Raw genomic sequence first — 18,329 nt, forward strand, 5'->3', positions numbered from 1 at the left:
TTGGCATACTTCACAAGGATTCTATCTCTGTTTCCCTGAAAGATTCACATCTCCATGTTCAAGACTGTAAAACCCTACTTATTAAGTGAATGCTCTCGCCCCAACTCTTACCGCACATTCTTGCTTAGTTCAGGACTCCTAGGACACAAGAAATCCTTTGCAAATTCTCTTAGCAATTCCATGCCACCAGTTTTAATCTCTCATCCTTAAGTGTTAGGAGACTTTAACATTTTGTTTCACATTTCTCTCAATTCCATGACACCACTTTCTAAATACTAACAAGGAACCTTTGCTACTTACACAGCTAGTATATTCCCCTTCACAATCTTTTGGGCACACCTTGACTCAATCTGTGGTTCGTCTATTCACCTTCTTACCTTTCCAAGTCTCGCTGTTATATAGCCTGACCTTTCTCAATGTTCTTTGACCTTGCCTCATGTGGAACTCCCATTCCCAACCTGGCCCCTGGGCCAAAAACACTATGCCACAAATGGAAGGACATCACAGAGATCCCTGGCTTCTTAACTCTACTTTTAGAATCCCTGCCTTCCTTCCCTCTTTCACCCAAACAAGTTTCCAACTCCTCCTTCGACAATTGGCTTTCAGAAGCCTTCAACATTCTAACACCAGTTAGAGCTTTCACTAATAATACGAAAGATCATTTGTCCAGATGGTTCTCCACACGGCTTCAGAAATTGAACATCACCAATTGGTCTCTGTATATGGTTTGTGAATTTGTCATCAGAATACAGATCTGCCAAGCGACTGAGCTTAAACATTATAGGGTCAAAGTCCACAAATCCAAAAAATCACACTACACGGACAGGCTTGCCAAAGCTCTTCACCCTTTCAGAAAACATTTCAAACTAATTGCTGAATTCAATTCCCACTCTTGTGGTACTAATACCTCGCCTCACACAAAAGTCCTCTGCAACACTTTATCTGACCACTTTCATAGCAAATTATGCAAAATAGATAGATGGCGAGGAGCACACCTAAGTTTAGGGAATGCGTAAGTGTGAGTTTTGGTGCTGGAGCGTGCAAGAGAGAATTACAACCCTGGCACTGGGATGGGTACAAGTAAGACAGACAAAATGTGTCCACAATCTGTGGTATACTTGTGTCACATGCACACCTATTTTTACTGGATACCAGCCAAATCTTTAAGTACAGTAGTACATGTATGGGAATTGTCCTTGCAAGGAACAACAGCTTGGTTTGAAAAAATTCTTCACATTTTTAAGAAAATACTTTCACAATACTTTCTGGTAAACATATATATATATATCTATATATCTATATATATATATATATATATATATATATATATATATATATATATATATATATATATATATATATATATATATTCAGTAAAAAAAAATTGTTAACATTAATTACATCTGTGATGTCATCTTTGATGTCCTGGGTGTTAGTCTTAGCATGGCATGTTGGTGGCGTGAGTTTTGGTTGCTTAGCTTAACATAACTGGCGAATTTCAGGTTATTTTTGGTTTTACTTGGAACCATAACGTCCCTTTAACAACATTTTTTTACTGAATTTCATAGGTTTTTAGTAGCGCAACTTAACCATAACGTCTCTGACTTTATATACATGTAACATAGAACATACTGAACCCCCAGATATATGAATACCACTGAAAAATAACAAAAATAAACAGTTAAAATACGTCAACATGTATCTAACTGCCCCAAGATTTTGCAACAACCAAACAAATAAATCAATACCACTAAAAATAACAAGAAATAAACAGTTAAAATACATCAACATGTATCTAACTGCCCCAAGAATCTGCAACAACCCAACAGATAGATTAGCAACTTGAGAATATAAATAAAAAAACTATAATCAGTTACAATTCAACAACAAGTATCTAACAATCCAACATTAGCCAGAAACAACAAGTAAACACAGAAAACACAGAAATAAATGTACTATACCAAAAGAAAAAAAAGTTTTTTTTTAATCCAACATGGATTGTTTTTTCCCTCAGACCAAATGATTTAACAAAAAACACAGAAACTGAGCATATTGCACAGTACACTGGTTTGTAATCTACTAAATAAGAGTAAGAGGGTCGAAATGAATACAAAATGTCTATTATTCAATATTATAAGTCCTTACAAACTACCGATACTAACATGATCTTTTCTTTTATCACAGAAATGGACAAATAATATATGTACTCCAGTTACCAAACCAAACAGTAAGTATATTATAATAAGTACAACTCATAAATACTGCTCCATAACACAACCATGGAAGCAAACATGTAACCGTACACCACAATGCAAAATGTTTCTTCCATGGATATGGTATACTCCAGTGCTTGTTACCAAACTCTACAATCTTAATGGCATGATGTAGCCAAAACTTCACATGCAAACTAAACAGTGCATAAACTGTAGATTTGCAAATATTTCATACACATTTGATTCTATGGGTGTGATCAATGGGTGTGATATGCTGCAGTGGTTGTGGCCAGGGCCACACCCATAGAATCAAACTTTTAACCATGCAACATGGGCATTTTTTATGTCCGTGGACACCTAAAGTGTTCTAAGAACAGTTTTATTTTGCTAGCGTATAGTACGGACAGGAATAGTGTCCTTAGGACACCCCCATTTGCCCAATTACGGACATCCCAGACACCATACATGTTCTTAGAACAGTTTCAACTTGCATGCGGACACTACGGACAGGAATAGTGTCCTTAGGACACCCCCATTTTTGGTATGTGCGGACATCCCGGACACCAGGCCCGTTCTTAGAACAGTTTCAACTTGCCTGCGGACAGTATAAACAGGAATAGTGTCCTTAGGACACCACCGTTTGCCCAATTATGGACATCCCGGACAGCGCGGCTCTTGGCGGACATGAGGAACATAACAAGGGTGCCTGCCACCTAAATAAATACAACATTTGACCCATCTCTTACTCCCCTACCCTCCCCAAACGCTCTTACACACCAACACACTTGCCAAAGTTGTATTTCTCCACCATTTGTCACTGCGCTGTCCGCGGATCCAAGATGGCGGGCGTTTCCAAATATCATACGCACTTCACGCTCTTCACCATCCAATCAGCGGACACGTCGCATGTCAGCGGACATGACGCAAGCCGAATAGCCAATCAGGACACTGTCCGCGGAGCGAACAGGGAAGTGTGTCCGCGGACCGAACATAGATATCACACATTTTTTGTGACCTACTTTCTGGTCGTTTTAAAATAAAATACTGGACAGATTTTCACCAAATTTACAAAAGCACGCTTTCGGGACCAAGCCGCTGCTCCTGCCGCAAATTTGGTGAAAATCTGTTCAGCAGTTTGGGCTGTAGGCGTGAGCAAAGTTTTTTCCCCATTCACTCTATGGGAAAAAAATAGGTTTTGGGACCCCCCTATAACTTTGCCGCCCCTGGACCAAACCTCACCAAAAATTCATAGTGGGCCATATACTTTTTTTGCAAAGTTTGGTGTGGATTCGTCCAAGGGGAGCGAAGTTATAAGTCTCCCAAAATGTGCTCTTCCTATGGGATTAGCAACTTAACCATGCTGGGTGCTGGGGGTGTGCTCTTGCATGGCCAAGTCATATATATATGGTTATAAAGTTGCCCAGAGTAAACCAGGTGAATATTAAATGCACAGATATTAACCTTACTATGTAACCACCCCCATGGACCGAGGTTGGCAAACGCTGTTGGGTCACAGCTCTGCATATTCAGTCAGTAAAGTTTTGGTTTTGGCATCTTACCAAATAGAAGTGTAGTACAGGGATCGATGTGAATGAGATTCTGATCAGGCTTCATTTTTCCAATAAGGCCTGTGTTAGAAGTGGTGGAAATGGGTGCTGTACAGATTATTTTCCAGTGGAGATGGGTGTGCGCCAGGGCTGTGTCCTGGCGCCCAGGCTATTTAGCCTGTACATCAATGGTCTCTACGACCATCTCGTTAACTCTACCCCAGACGTCCCGAGGCTGGGCGGGAGAGTGTTGCTGCTCTTGGCTTACACTGACGACACTGTTCTTGTTGCACATACCCCAAGAGCCCTCCAGAAATTAATTTTGACTGTATGACCTTTATGGATGACTTGGACCTGAAGGTCAATGTGCAGAAGTCGACTGTTATGGTGTGTTTTAAAGGGAGGCGCCCTCCGAAACTACCGACCATGATCAGCAAGAGCGCAATTATTCCCATTGTCAAAACCTTTCTTTCTTCAGATTACTTTTGCATCTAATTTTTTCATGGCTGATCTCATTATGAAGCAGTCTGTAAAGTTTAGGCACACGGTTGGGCGGTGGGGTGAACAGGTCTTTAGCCTTGTTCAGAACCAAACCAATGGCTCTGATTTTAAGGATTTATAATAGTAAGGCAATTTCAGTGGGTAAGGATGGAATCAAAGTCTGGGGATTCAGTAAACTAGGTCCTTTGCAGACAATTGAGAACGATTTCTTCAAGCATATTTTGGGTCTTCACCATTCTGCATCTAATTTTGGTGGACACCTTGAACCCCTTTTAACCAGCAACTACAAATACCATAGCACAGTCGATTTGAGCTAACCAACCTTCTAATTTCTCTTCTCTTTGTTACTCCTTGGTGCACAAAACTGACCTTTGTATGCAATAAACTAACATGGTTTTCATAATTGAACTATTAATCTTCTGTAAACGAACATGTATATCTATTAGTGTCACATCACCACCCACCTCACTATTCACAATGCATATATGAATCATGGATGTTGTTTTTTAATTCCTCAATGTTTTACAAAGATGTTGCGTCACTATAATTCACTATGTCACCATATACTTGCACATCACCACACATGCACAGCCTTCATAAAGACCTTGGTCGAAACACGTGTTAGCTTTCCTCATATGGCTTCCCTCATATGACCAAGCACTATACGTGCTAAGTGAACCACCAGTACTCACGTGCCAAATGAATCAAGACTATATAGCACATCTATGTGTTCTGATCTTTTCTAATTGTCAACACTGCCAAGCTGTGAATTAATTGTGCCATCAACCCAGTGCCAATACAAGCAGGGTTTTGAGCCAACTGTCTTACACCTTGAACTTGCTTGCGATTTCATTTGTGATATTCTATCTCTTCACCCCTTATTTCTTTGGTTCAGAGTATGGTGTAACGACAAAGCTATCCTGACACACAATCTCATTAAATACATCAGTTTGAAAAATCCTAATGCTAGGATTCCATGACTGGCCAGTGTAAAACTTGAGTTGAGAAAACTAAATGCTGACCAGCAGTTCCATTCTTCGGAAACCCTATTGCTAAAACACGTTAAGACGTGGAAAGCACATGCAAGAAGTCTTAGGACAGGAAAAAGGGAATCCATTGAATTGCTTACTCCCTTCAATTGAAGACATGTAATTGTATCAGGTCAGGTTTTCAGAAATATCTTCTGTTGGCTAAGCTCCCAAGTCAGAGTATGCTGATTACCAAAACATGTTTTAACTGTCTTTCTCTTAGAGCCACTGTGGCGTTCTGGGAAGGTAATCCCTCACAAAAATCTTGTGTGTTATGTAAGGCCCCCTTGGAGGATCTATCCCACTTGTTATTGTTTTGCTCAGCATATTCTGAGCTCAGGGCGAGGACCCTGAAACTGACTCTGCGCAAACTTGGTTTCACACAATATAGGTCAGCGTTATGCTTTTTGGTGTGGGCTGATTCTCCAAGAGTGGGGTGGGCCATACTAACCTTTGTTAGGTGTGCGTTTGGTAAAAGAAAATCCATTATGAATTTAAGTTTTTCTTTTTTCTTTTGTGTTATTTCATTATTGTTATTATCTTTGTGATATTTTATTATTGCTAATGTAATTTGTATATGTGTTTTGTTATGGATGATGTTTTCATTGAAATGGAATGATTTCCAAAATAAACAAGTAAGTAAAAATGAGATTCTAAGAGCAAACCCATTATACAAGCCGGTATGAGTGGACAGGTTTAGGAACATAAATTGTTATTGTCAGTAAGAATTTTAGTCAATATACAACACACTGTTTTCTCTGCTATGCACCTATTCTCGTTGGTCTTACTCTCCAATTTCTGCTGGTTTATCTTTTTCCTAGATCATTTTGGCAATCTGTCTTGATCAGAGAAACCTGGAATTGCTGATGAGAGGAAGCAGGGTTTCTGTGCTGCACTCCTCCTAAGTGGGACTGGTCAGCCATATTTAACACAACTAGAGGTTTGCATCCCTGCCCTATGCTGCCATTCCTGTCTCCACATATCCCACTAAAAAGGTACGGGGAACATGTAGTGGAAAGCAAGGACTCTGATAATGATCCTCTCAAATTTTTCTACACAGGCAAGGAGATGTTAGTGACTAAGGCCTGCTTTCCCCCTGACAACTTGGATCCATGATCCTGCTGTCACAACTCACAAGCCAACAATTAGATGGTGGAAACACTATCTAAATACTAAAGACCCAACATATTGTTTTGAGTCAAGTACCCATTTTTCAAGTGCTGCCTGGTGTACCTTCAGAGCCTCACAGGTCACAAGCCTTCTGCGCCAGTCTCCTGCACTTGCCCCTGGGCCTTGCACTTTCCGCAGCACTACTGCACTTTGGTTACGACCCATGAGGTGGTATCTCTCGGCACTTAACCCATGTTCTGACGGGACTGGGAGCACTTGTCCCTATTGCCCCCCCACGCACTTCCTTTTGTGTTCACCTGCATAATCTGAATGTACCATGCCTATTAAGATCGTTTGTGTTGTCTTCCCTATGTCTTCCCCTCCCATGCATGGTTGCGCTTTGAAATACTTGTGTATAAGCGCATAATAATTAAACAATCAATCAATAAATCAAACAAACCTTAAGTCAGTCGTAGCTTTTTTCTTTGCAGGCTTTAAGTTTGAATACCATATTTATAAAAGGATAAATTAGACTACAAGTCTCAGCATGCAGTGGGAAAATCCAAGACAGGCTCAAGCTGTCATGTGCTACATCGGGCCACTTAGCAGCTCTGGCTTGGGCTAATTAGAGGGCCCTCACTTTTTGATAATGAAGAAAAAAACTAGAACAAAAGGTTCAATAACAGCAGAAACACTAACAAACTTAAAAAAAGATACACTTTAGGACAGAATTACATAGAGAGTTTTTGAGAGAAGGCACATATAATACCTCAAGCACTACAAGTAGAACATTCACTTTGTCTGTAGAAGGTAAGGAATATAAGAACAACATTGGTGCAATAACTGCAAAATGCAGCAGAGATCTTATGACCTTCACGAGAAACCCTGCAAGAAAGAATAGTGAAATTGTAGCAAATTAACTATAGGAAGCTGAAAAAAGTGTTTAGTAAATTCAACAGAAGCACAACTAAAAGAAATACTAGCTTCAATAAATTGACTAAATTAAATATTCAAAAAAAAGCTACACGTATATGACCCAGAAGTAGCGTCACAAAAGAAACTTCTAAGAAAAGATATATGTGCATTAAAAAATGAAAAGAATAAAGACCTGAAAGAACAGATCCAAAGAAGAAAACAAAAATACAAAAACTGGCAAAAAGCCCACAAATCACAACTGATTCAACAAGACGCAGAAGCCATGCAGAAAGCAATATCTAATGCAAATAGTAGATCTTTATGGGACCTGCTAAATGAGAAACAATCAATGACAGCTCTTACGAATCCAATACCAGAAAATGTTTGGGCAGAACATTTCACAAAACTATTCAACGAGATAAAAACTCTGGATAAGGACAACACTAAAGAAGAACCATCATGCTCATGGGAAATTGAATTCGATAAGGAAGAGATAAAATCCTTAATTCTGAGAGCAAGCTCGTCAAGAGCCCCAGGTCCAGATGGCTTGTCAAATGCAGTGCTAAAAGAAGATCCAGAAAAATGGGCAACTTTCTGCGAAAGACTCTTTAAGAGAATTGTGAAGCAAGGACAAATACCAAGATCATGGAAGCTGGCCATCATCGTCCTTATTTTCAAAAAAGGTAATAGAATGGATCCTAAAAACTACCGACCAATCGCCCTGTTAGATTGTGTCGGGAAAATCTTTGCCACGATTTTGCTAAAACAACTGAAGACATGGATAAAGGCCTCGAATAACTATGATAAAAGACAATCAGGCTTTGTCGAAAATGTGGGGTGCAATTTAAATCTTCTGATCCTAAGCCTGATGAAAAGAAGAGCCTACACAAATAAACAAAAACTGTATATAGCCAGTATAGATCTTCGACAAGCCTTTGATAGTGTGAACAGAAGTCGACTCTGGGAAAAATTGGCCTCCAAAGGATGCCCCTCTGATCTCTTGAAAGCAATCAAAGAACTGTACGCCAAAACTTCAATAAGAATTAAACTAGATCAAAGCGGAAACTTATCTGAGGATATAAAAACAGCAAAAGGCCTAAAACAAGGATGCCCGCTAGCAGCCACTTTATTCTGCTTCTATATTGAAGATCTGCAAAAATGTTTTGAAAATATCAGGACTTTCCCACCGAGATTAAACTGCAAACCAGTCAATCATCTGCTATATGCAGACGACTTGATAATCTTAGACCATACACAAATTGGTCTGCAACGCGCATTAAACCAGGTCGAAAAGTACATAGAAAACAATGACCTGGAAATAAATGCAGACAAAACCGAGATATTAATAATCAGTGATAAAAGATGGAAAAAGATCAAAAACGAAGAATGGAAAGTGAACGAAACCTGGATAAAACCTTGTGATGAAATGAGATACTTGGGGATACAAATAAATGGAATAAAGAATGAAGAACCCTGGAAAAAGATGTTAAAGACAAAAACTAAACAGTTAACAGCCCAAGCAATTATCATCAATAAAAGATACGGAAAATTCTCTCTTTGTCCAGTGATAACATTCTATAAGCTTAAAGTAATTCCCACACTAATATATGGAGCAGAAACTGGTACAAATATCACAGAGAAATTCTGGACCACCTTAGAAGGACTTTTTTGGAAAACCGTCCTCCCGATACCAAAAGCGATCCCAATCTCGGTAATACGCCATGAACTAGGCCTAATATCAATATATACACACATACGTTACAACCAATTGATGCTGTACAGAAAAACAATGACCAATTTGATACCCCCCCAATTTGAAATACTGGGCAAATCCAACAACTATGAAGAAAAAGTAATAGAAGATTGGAAAAATTGAAACGAACAAACCCTGACAGAATTTGGCATCAAAATCGAAACATTAGCGGAGAAACCAATAGTTGTAAAAAGAGCGCTTTGGGCTGAGGACTGGTCGAATACTAAAATGAAACGAGCGTTGGCGAAAACACACACACTTCTGAAAACCAACTGTGGTGTGATGTCTATTCTACCAGACTACCTGAAAAAATTTCCAAATTCAAAACAAAGAGATCTGCTATTACGTTTCAGATTAAATATTCTACGAAATAAGACAACAAAAGCAAGATATACGAAAGAGAAAATATGTACAAAATGCAGACTGTGCAAAAGAAGCGAAGAATCTCTAACTCATTTAGTGCTATTCTGCACAGAATTAAGAGACCTAAGAAATCTTTTTCTAGCATGCAATATCTCTGACTTATGCGATCTAGATGCGGAGAAATGGTGGAGCCTAATATACACTTGCCAATCCCCAAAAATAAACTTTGCAACGGCCAAATTTTTAGAAAATACACTAAAAAGACTTGACCACATTGATGAGGGAAATATACCATAAACTATGAACTCGAACGAAGGAAAAGTTGCGTTGAGTCAATGTTAGATATTTACTCGTTACTTAAAATTATTGATTTAACAATTTTAACTTAATTAATATTGTTGGCAATTGAAATTTATTTTAAGTACTCACCCTGATTTCGAATGGAGGTTTTAAATTAATTTAGCTCTCCTGATTTTTTAGTGATTCCTGAGTTAACTTGTAGCTAATTCTCTGTTACCTCTTATCTTTACTTACTTTGTGGATCGTTTCTTTGTCGAGTTCAATGTGATTCCATTATGACAGATCTCTGCACGAAACGTAAATTTTTACTGATGTGAAAGGTTTGAAATAAAACAAATACACTTAAAATAAAAAAAAATAAAAATATTCAAAAGGGAACACTGAAAAGAAAATAAACTAAAAAAGGATATAAGAGAATATAATGAAGACATTGTTTTTCTTACTTTTCTCAAGATTATGTGCAGTCAAAATTTAAAAAGAACTTTAGCAAAAGCAGGGAGGGCAGAAACCTTATATGAAGTACATAAAAATAGGCAGCACTGTCGGATTCACCAGCAAGTGGCTCCTAAGGAGACGAAGAACAACCTTGTCCATCAAAAAGGAAAGAACAAGTCGTTTTTCAACACAAAAACCTTTTGAGGGAGCTGGATCTAGAGTGGTTAATTATATGAACAAAACCACAACTATCCCAACCATGACTCACCGGGAAGGGGCACAAAGAGATGAGGAGCATACATGAGATAGGAAAAGCCCAAATATTCATTTAACACAACATCAACTAGATGAACATTACGATACCAGTTCTATACAAAACCAACTAATATGTAAATACAAAATGTATATTCAAGTTTTAAAAATGAAATTAGATTAAGAACATACTTTCTAGAACATGCATATGTTGAACACTAAGATGAAACACATTTTAGGCAACCATAAAGATGTATTCCACAGGATACATATACATCTGCAACGATTTATAAAAAGAATTAAAAGAAGTAAAGGTTCCAAGAGCAATTTCACAAAACAAGACAGGGAGAGTCTCAATATTGTCAAACAGTATAGAATTTCTAAATAAAGAAGAACATTTTAAAAAGATAAGTCAAGACCCCACAGAAAACATCAAAACCTTAATTTACATTTTAACATCAGCAAAGATAGACAGAATAATAGGTGATAATGTAATGTGTTCAGATTCTTGAATTGTGAGAATGAAAGGAAAACCCTCCTTCTCTATCCAAAAATGCATAAGAGTTTCCCCCACCCCCAGGTAGACCAATACTATCTGACTGTGGATCGATTCTAGAACCCGTTTATAAATATATAGATTTCATCCTAGAACTTCTTGCAGCAGAAATGACATGAGAGAAGAGATGTCATCAATTTAGTGGAAGACATGCCTTTTAAATGTCTAATAGGGATTTTGGAAACATATGATGTAAAATCTCTTTATACAAATATTACCCAAGGAGAAGCTATTGAAATAATGGAAAAGATCGTGAATATGAGAGAATAACCATATGGAGTGCCCATCAACTTTATTATAGAATGTTAAAAAGTCAGCTTTGTTCAAAATTGTCTTCAAATATACGAAAAACTGCATGGCAGTTGGGGCCACTTTTGCACTGAATTTTGCTAACTTTGAAGAGAATTTCATTTTTAGCAAATATTCCAAACATAGAAAGAATTAAAGGGTAGAAAATATTCACAGGCATCTTTATGATTTGGCAAGGGAGCAGTGATGATTTAGAATGATTCAATGTATGACTACAGAATTACAGTACACACATAAGATTCACAGAGACCTATAACATCACCAGCATAGCATTTTTAGATGTGTGGGTAATACACACAAATAAATAAACTATATACTACTGAAGTAAGGCTCGGACACAAAGGTGACATCGGGGCTCATTACGAGTATGCTTGTAACCTGCCGGTGGGTTACCGGCACCCGATAATCCGGTGTTACTGGGATATTACAGGTGCCAGCAACGGCAGTAGGTCCCCATCCCATGAAGTCCTATGGGACTATGTTTACAGTGCCAGTGCTTCAGTGATTTCCCTGCTGGTAGGGGCCTGAACTCCGAGCAGGTCGGGCCTGCCGGTAGTTCATGGCCCCTACTGGCAGACTCGGAGTAAGCTGATCCTGGAAAAATGCCAGAGCAGGTAGTACCAGCCATTTAACCAGCTTTTTTCCTGGACCAGCTTACTCATAATGACCCCCATAGTTTGGGTTATAAACCTTATTAACCAGTATAAGGGTGGGAAACACGTCCTCTATATCCCTAAAGCTAAGAGAGGTTTCACTGTCTCAAAGAAATCTAATGAAAATATCAGGATGTCAAATAAAGAGTCAGTCACTGTCGTGCCCAAAACCCTCCTCCTGACCCTAACACTAGTAACTCAAATCTAATGTGCAGGGATGCTATATTTGGAACTAAAGTGCTGAAGACAGTTAGTTGTCAATAGAAAGTTCCCAATGTCTCGGGTTGTCAAACAAAACAAATGTTCCTTTTTTCGCAATGTAAAATTCCAATGATTATGGAATAGCTCCTTTCCCCTAGATTTCTTCTTATCCTACTTGGCAAGCTAGGAGTGTCTCTCCCCCTTATGCAGTTTCCTTTACTTTAGATGCACAACAAAAGCTTACAGCTTTTCCTGTGAACAGTCCTTTGTTCACAGAGGGCTTATGTTTGGATCAATCTCCTGCCAAACATATCCCAGGAAATTATAACTGATAGTCACTGTTAAACTTCTCTTTTCCTCTCCTTGGGTCCATATCCTGTACTTTCTTGAATGCTCTTCATTTTACTCTTACCCTTCATATAGGATGAGAATCCGAGACTCGCAGTGATGAATTATACCAGCGTGGTGTACTCTCCTGCCACGCATATGGTCTCGTCCTACTAATTTATTTTGCTTTCGGGTTCCCAGGCCCTCTTATTCTCTGGCTCTGACATGGGTGCGGGTCTCCTGCCAAGCATATATGCCCCTCTGGACTGTCTCAATTTCTATCAATTTCTATCAAGGCCTCAATTTCTATCAATGCCTGAGATCCTCTAATGCTCTGGCATATGGGTGTGGGTCCCAGACTTGCAATGCGGTTTCACAATAGCTTGGTTTACTCTCCTGCCAAGCATATATGTCCTTCTGGATTGTCTCTGATTCTCTCAGGGCCCCAGACCCTCTTATTCCCTGGATCTAATAGGGGTGTGGGTCCCAGACTTGCAATAATGTTTCTGGCCTGCTTGGTTTACTCTACTGTCAAGTATATACTTGTTTCATTCTCTCTCTCTTATTCCCAGGGACCCAGTACCCTCTCATCTTGCACTCTGTGGCCGTTCCCCAATTCCTCCCAAGACTCTAGCACCTCTCGGTCTGCCCACGTACCTGTTTTTGTGGCTTGCATCTTCTGACTAGTGGTGCTCAGCTGTTAAGGCTTCGGTAGCATTCGGGTGCTCTCTCCGGTCGGTGGCGGCATCGCTAGTCACTCCTCCTTTTTTGGGCTGTGCTTTCTGTCTCCTGCCACATTCGGGAATCTCTTCTACTTGTTGGTCGTTGTTACACCACTCGCTGGTTACTTCCTGGGCTCTGGTTCTTCTCTCTCGCAGATCCTCAGACTTTGGGATGCCCGGAGGGTTACTCAGGCAGCAGACAAAGTAGCTCCTTCTCCCTGGACCACATTTGTGCTCCTGTTCGCCTCTGTGCAAGGCCCAGTGCACTTTCCTGCTACCTGAGTAGGCGTCTCCTGGGTTTTCTCCTTGGAGGAAGGCTCTCTCCATCTTGCTTTCCCTCTGTTCTTTTGTATTCCCTTTGACCAATCAAATGCTGTGAAACACTAGACCGTTCGCCCCGGTTCACTGAGTTGATCTTCATACTCCTGGTCATTTTCTTCTTCACAGTAATTGCATTAGAACTATATGGAAAGCACATTATGCTCTCTGGTGCTGTAGTCAAGGGTAGTATACTAGGTTGGATGCCTTTACAATAAATGTTACTGGCACTTTTTGGGCAGAGGAAAAGAGAGTTAGGCTGGGAAGAAGAGGGGGAGTCTAACAAATTGAAGCTATACCATGTTCTCAGGGGATGTTAGTCCCTAATGCTATAAGGGGCTTCCTTTCCCATGTGAGCCTCTACCAGTGCACCACCCTCAGCGGGACTATTGTACTGTGGATGCAGCGCCCTGGCCCCATGGGAAAGGTCTCACCATAGGGGAGAAGGGCCGACATCCACATATTTGTCACACTACTTTGTATGGAAAAATGATGGCTGGAAATACTGTATTGTATTATATGAGTGATCATGTACAAACACTTAAAAACAATGTGTCCTTTGGACAATTCTTGCTCCTAAGAAAGAACTGCAAAAATAATAAAGATTATCAAAGGGAATGCAAGTTGCTACAACAAAACCTGGAATTAAGAGTCTATCCCAAAAATGTAATATCATTTGCACAAAGGAAAGCAAAAACAAACTGAACCATTATTAGACCCTGTTTGAAAGTCTGAAACTGATTCAAAAATAGTGTGGGTGTTTGTCTACATAAGTACATAAAAAACATACTTCTGCCTAATTAAAAAGACAATTTTTAAAATATTGTCATCTCATACCAAGAAGACCTGCATGAAAAACTCTTTTTATTTTCAAAAAGCAAAATATTTAAAGGATTTTCCAGTGCATTCAACCCACAAAGAGGAAGTTAGCAACTAGACGACTGGAATCAAGGCTATGCAAGATGTTACTGAACATTACCCATGTGGAAAATGTCTAACTTGCAAATTTACAAAAAAAAGTATTACTTTCCAACATGAAGGTTTAACATGGCCATTCAACATTTTCTCATGTTGTAATACAACAAATGTGATGTATGGAGTAAAATACCCATGCTAAAAACGATATTAGATCAACAACAAGGAATACACAGATGAATAATGTAACACAAATCAAGAATAAATAATAAAAATCTACAGGCTCAAATGGTGATGCATTATGTAGAACTAAGATGTACAGAACATTATATTGAATTGAAAGTTCTAGAAGCTAATAAAAAAGACAATAGAGACATCAATTTAGAATGCCCTAGGAATAAATAAGTATTATGGATACTAAAAAATAGAACAAACAGAAAGTGCCTAAATTATCAAATCAAATGGCATTTACCCATAAACAACTGAGAATGTACAAAATCAAGGAATACACACAAAGCACAAATTGGTCACAGAGGAATTACAAATTAAAACTATATGGAGATGTTTTACTGTAACATATGCCATTCGTTCTGATTAAAATATTAAAGTTATAAAACTGATTATCAAAAAACCAAACCAAAAATAAGTTTGGCGATATGAGACAAGAATGAAAAGCTGTAATGCAAATGAGACAAATAATAATTACTGGACTAGGTTACAATATGAATAATATATGTTTACAATTCAAGAATATGGATTTTTGTTATTTTTGAGATTTAAACTAATGAACACAAATACTAGCTAGAGGTTGAGACACTTAAAATGGCATGCTAAACTAAAATAAACTAAGTAAACTAAAGTACACTAAAAGTAAACCAGGGTTTAAAAAACAAAGAAAATGGCAACCGCATATTTAAGCTAAGACGTTGCCATAACAGGATGATGTCAACATGTTACAAGTAACAAAGGGGAATATAAATATACCAACAAAATGGCGTGGACACGAGCCAGACCTTTCTTATGGTGCGTCATGGAAGAAAAATTGTCAAAATAAACGAAGAGTTAAGAAACTTTAAAAAAGCCAAGTACTTGAGAATATTCTATCAAAGGCACTACTGAATAATCTTACTGCATCCAGTATCTACAGTTGTGTCTTACAGATAGTTGTGAGATGTCACTTCTTTTTGAAAAATAAAAATTATTAAACTAAAAGAAAAATATCCAAAGGAGAAAATGTTAATAGGTAAACACATAAATAATAGATATGAATTTAATACCCCTGAAGTATATGGGCATACGTAAGACTCATTAAAATTAGAAAAATGAAACATTGATGCATATTTTTCTTTTTTACTTTTTCGGCATAGAAATATAAGAAATTAGGCTGTCTGTACTTTGCAAAAACAATATGAAAACCTTTAGGTAATTTTCCCCTTTGAGAGATGAAGAATTTGGTGAGGAATGAAATGTACAACTGAGTACAATTTTTGCACATATAACCATCATTTGTCCTGACAGCCCACATGATGTCCTTTATTTTTTTTATTGTTTTATTTTATTAAGCATTTGTTAGGCGCGTATGCAACTAAATTGTGTTTCAAAGTGCCACAAGGCATAATGGAAGGAGAACAAGGGAAAATCATCATGGGAAAAACAGTAAAACACAGTTATGGTCCTAATAGGCCTTGTGGCATTTGGGCATGCAAATGCAGTGAGGAGAAGTGCAGGAGAAGGGAGGGAAGATGGAGGGCAAGTACTAGTGGAGGGAACGGGAGGGGAAGTGCTACAGGGAGCCAAGGGGGAGAACCTTAGGCTTGGTGCTAGTGCAGGCGACTCCCAAGTTGGGATGCTGACCTACCAAGCAGGGGCCCGCATGGGCACTGCGGTGAGGGGGAAGGGTGCTGGTATCGACTGGGAAGGAAGGCCTGAAATCCAGTTTGATTTATGAGGATCAGGCCCCCATTCACAGCGGCAGTGGGGTAATTAGCAGGGAAGGTAATGAGAGAAAGAGGTAGAGAATGGCACAGTTTTGAGCAGTTTCCGGAACTTAAGGAGGTCCGGCTCAGGTCTGAGAGGGGCTGGGAGACTGTTCCAAAGGGAGGCACCTGCCGAGGAGAGAGACCTGCCCCCACTCTCTGCTTGGTGAAGCGGTTGTCAGTCAAAGAGTTGGAGTTAGAGGAGCGCAGGGCTCTGGCAGGGGAGTATTCAGAGAAGGAAAGTTGGAGATAGTGTGGCCGCAGGCCCTTGAAGGCCTGATGGATGATGCAGAGGGGCTTGAATGTGATCCTTGCAGCCAGTGGAGAGATTGTCGGGCTGGAGAGATAAAGTCCCTGGGCTTAAGGCCAAGGATAAGTCTTGCAGTCCCTATTTTGAATTAGCTGGAGGGGGCGTAAGGAGGAAAGAGGGAGGTTGAGAACGAGGTTGTTGCAGTAGCCTAGAGAGGACCAGAGCTCTGGGGACTTTGAGTTTCTGGGGGAAGGTGAAGAAAGGAAGAATGCCTCTGAGAAGGTGCAGCTGAAAGTGGGACTTCTTTGTAAAGTCCTTGATGTGAGGGGTGAAGGAGAGAGCAGAATTGAAGATGACCCAAGGTTTTTGGCCTCGCAAGCTGGTGGGGGTAGAGGGCCCAAAGAGGGTGGCCAGGGGGTAGGAGGAAAAGAGGGCACAGGTGCCCGAATGAGAAGAATATCTGTTTTACTGGCATTAAGGCAAATATCATTAGCTGCACACCATGCCTGTATGATGGACAGTCAGCTATGAGCGAGGAGGAAGAGGAGGTAGTCAAAGGAAGTTTGAAGGAAAGCTGTGTGTCATTGGGATAACACTGGAAATTAGAGAAGGAGGAGATCAGGTGAGCAAGAGGGGCGAGATAGATATCGAAGAGCCTTGATGATAGGATAAAGCCCTGGGGGATGCCACAGGTAGAGAGTGTGGTAGCGGAGGAGAAAGGGCCCAGCTGCAGCTGGGAAGGGCCGTTAGTGAGGAAAGAGGTCAGCCAATGTGGTGCCCGGTCAGTGATGCTGAAGGTGTCACAAAGTCATTTTATGAGGTTACAATGGTTGACCATATCAAAGGCAGAGGAGAGATCAAGAAGAATGAGAACAGAGGGAGAGTTGCAGTTAAGATTTGCGAGTATGGTTTCACAGGTGTTCAGAAGAGTATTTTCCGTGCCTCTGGATGCCTGGAATCCAGATTGATGGTCATGAAAGCAACCAACAAGATCAGTGTGGAGAGAAAGTTGGGGGAGGACTGGCTTTTCCAGGACTTTACCCAGGAAGGGGATAGTGAAAAAGGGCGATAGGTAGCTGGAGAGGAGGGGTCGGCAGATGACTTTTTTAAGAGAGGGGGCACAAAGGAGTGCTTGAGGGATAGAGAGAAAGAGCCAGTGGTGAAGGAGTGATTACAGACATCAGCAAGAGCCGTGGTGAGAGAGGAGATTTTGTCCTTAATGGTTCATAATACATAAGGATAACTAAGGGGTAATTATTTTGATTGTTTTGTATGTTAGAGTGTAATTATTTAAATATTGCTTTAAAAATAAATAAAGCCCAAGAAAATAAAAAGGACCTGGTACAAATGTATTGTGTTTTCACAAAAACATTTAAACATTTGAAGCGAGTGATACAAAGCATGAGCAATGGATGGAAGAATTACAAAGTAAATTTACCCTGAGGAAGACTGGGCCAATATGCCCATTGGTCAAAACATGTTAATATGAAGATCCAAATTTAAATAAATCAGGCATAAAGATGTAGGAAAGATACCTGTGATGCAAAAGGAAAACAATTGTTATGTTGCTTTATAACATGCAAAATAATGAATATAAAGTTGCATTAGAAATTCATAATACATACAATATGTGCTCTCTTACAACATGCGCTTTGTTTGTCAAGAATGATGGAAAATCGGTTGTG

The 18,329-nt window shown here is 39.5% G+C and overlaps 1 protein-coding gene across 1 annotated transcript in view; it reads right to left on the minus strand.

Annotated features, from left to right (window-relative positions):
* WNT8B (Wnt family member 8B) overlaps nt 1–18,329 on the minus strand; it is a 659,832-nt gene that overhangs the window by 179,232 nt on the left and 462,271 nt on the right. The window lies entirely within an intron of this gene.

The sequence above is a fragment of the Ambystoma mexicanum genome, chromosome 8, assembly GCF_040938575.1.
Source record: "Ambystoma mexicanum isolate Mex_15411 chromosome 8, UKY_AmexF1_1, whole genome shotgun sequence".
NCBI classification, from domain to species: Eukaryota; Metazoa; Chordata; class Amphibia; order Caudata; family Ambystomatidae; genus Ambystoma; species Ambystoma mexicanum.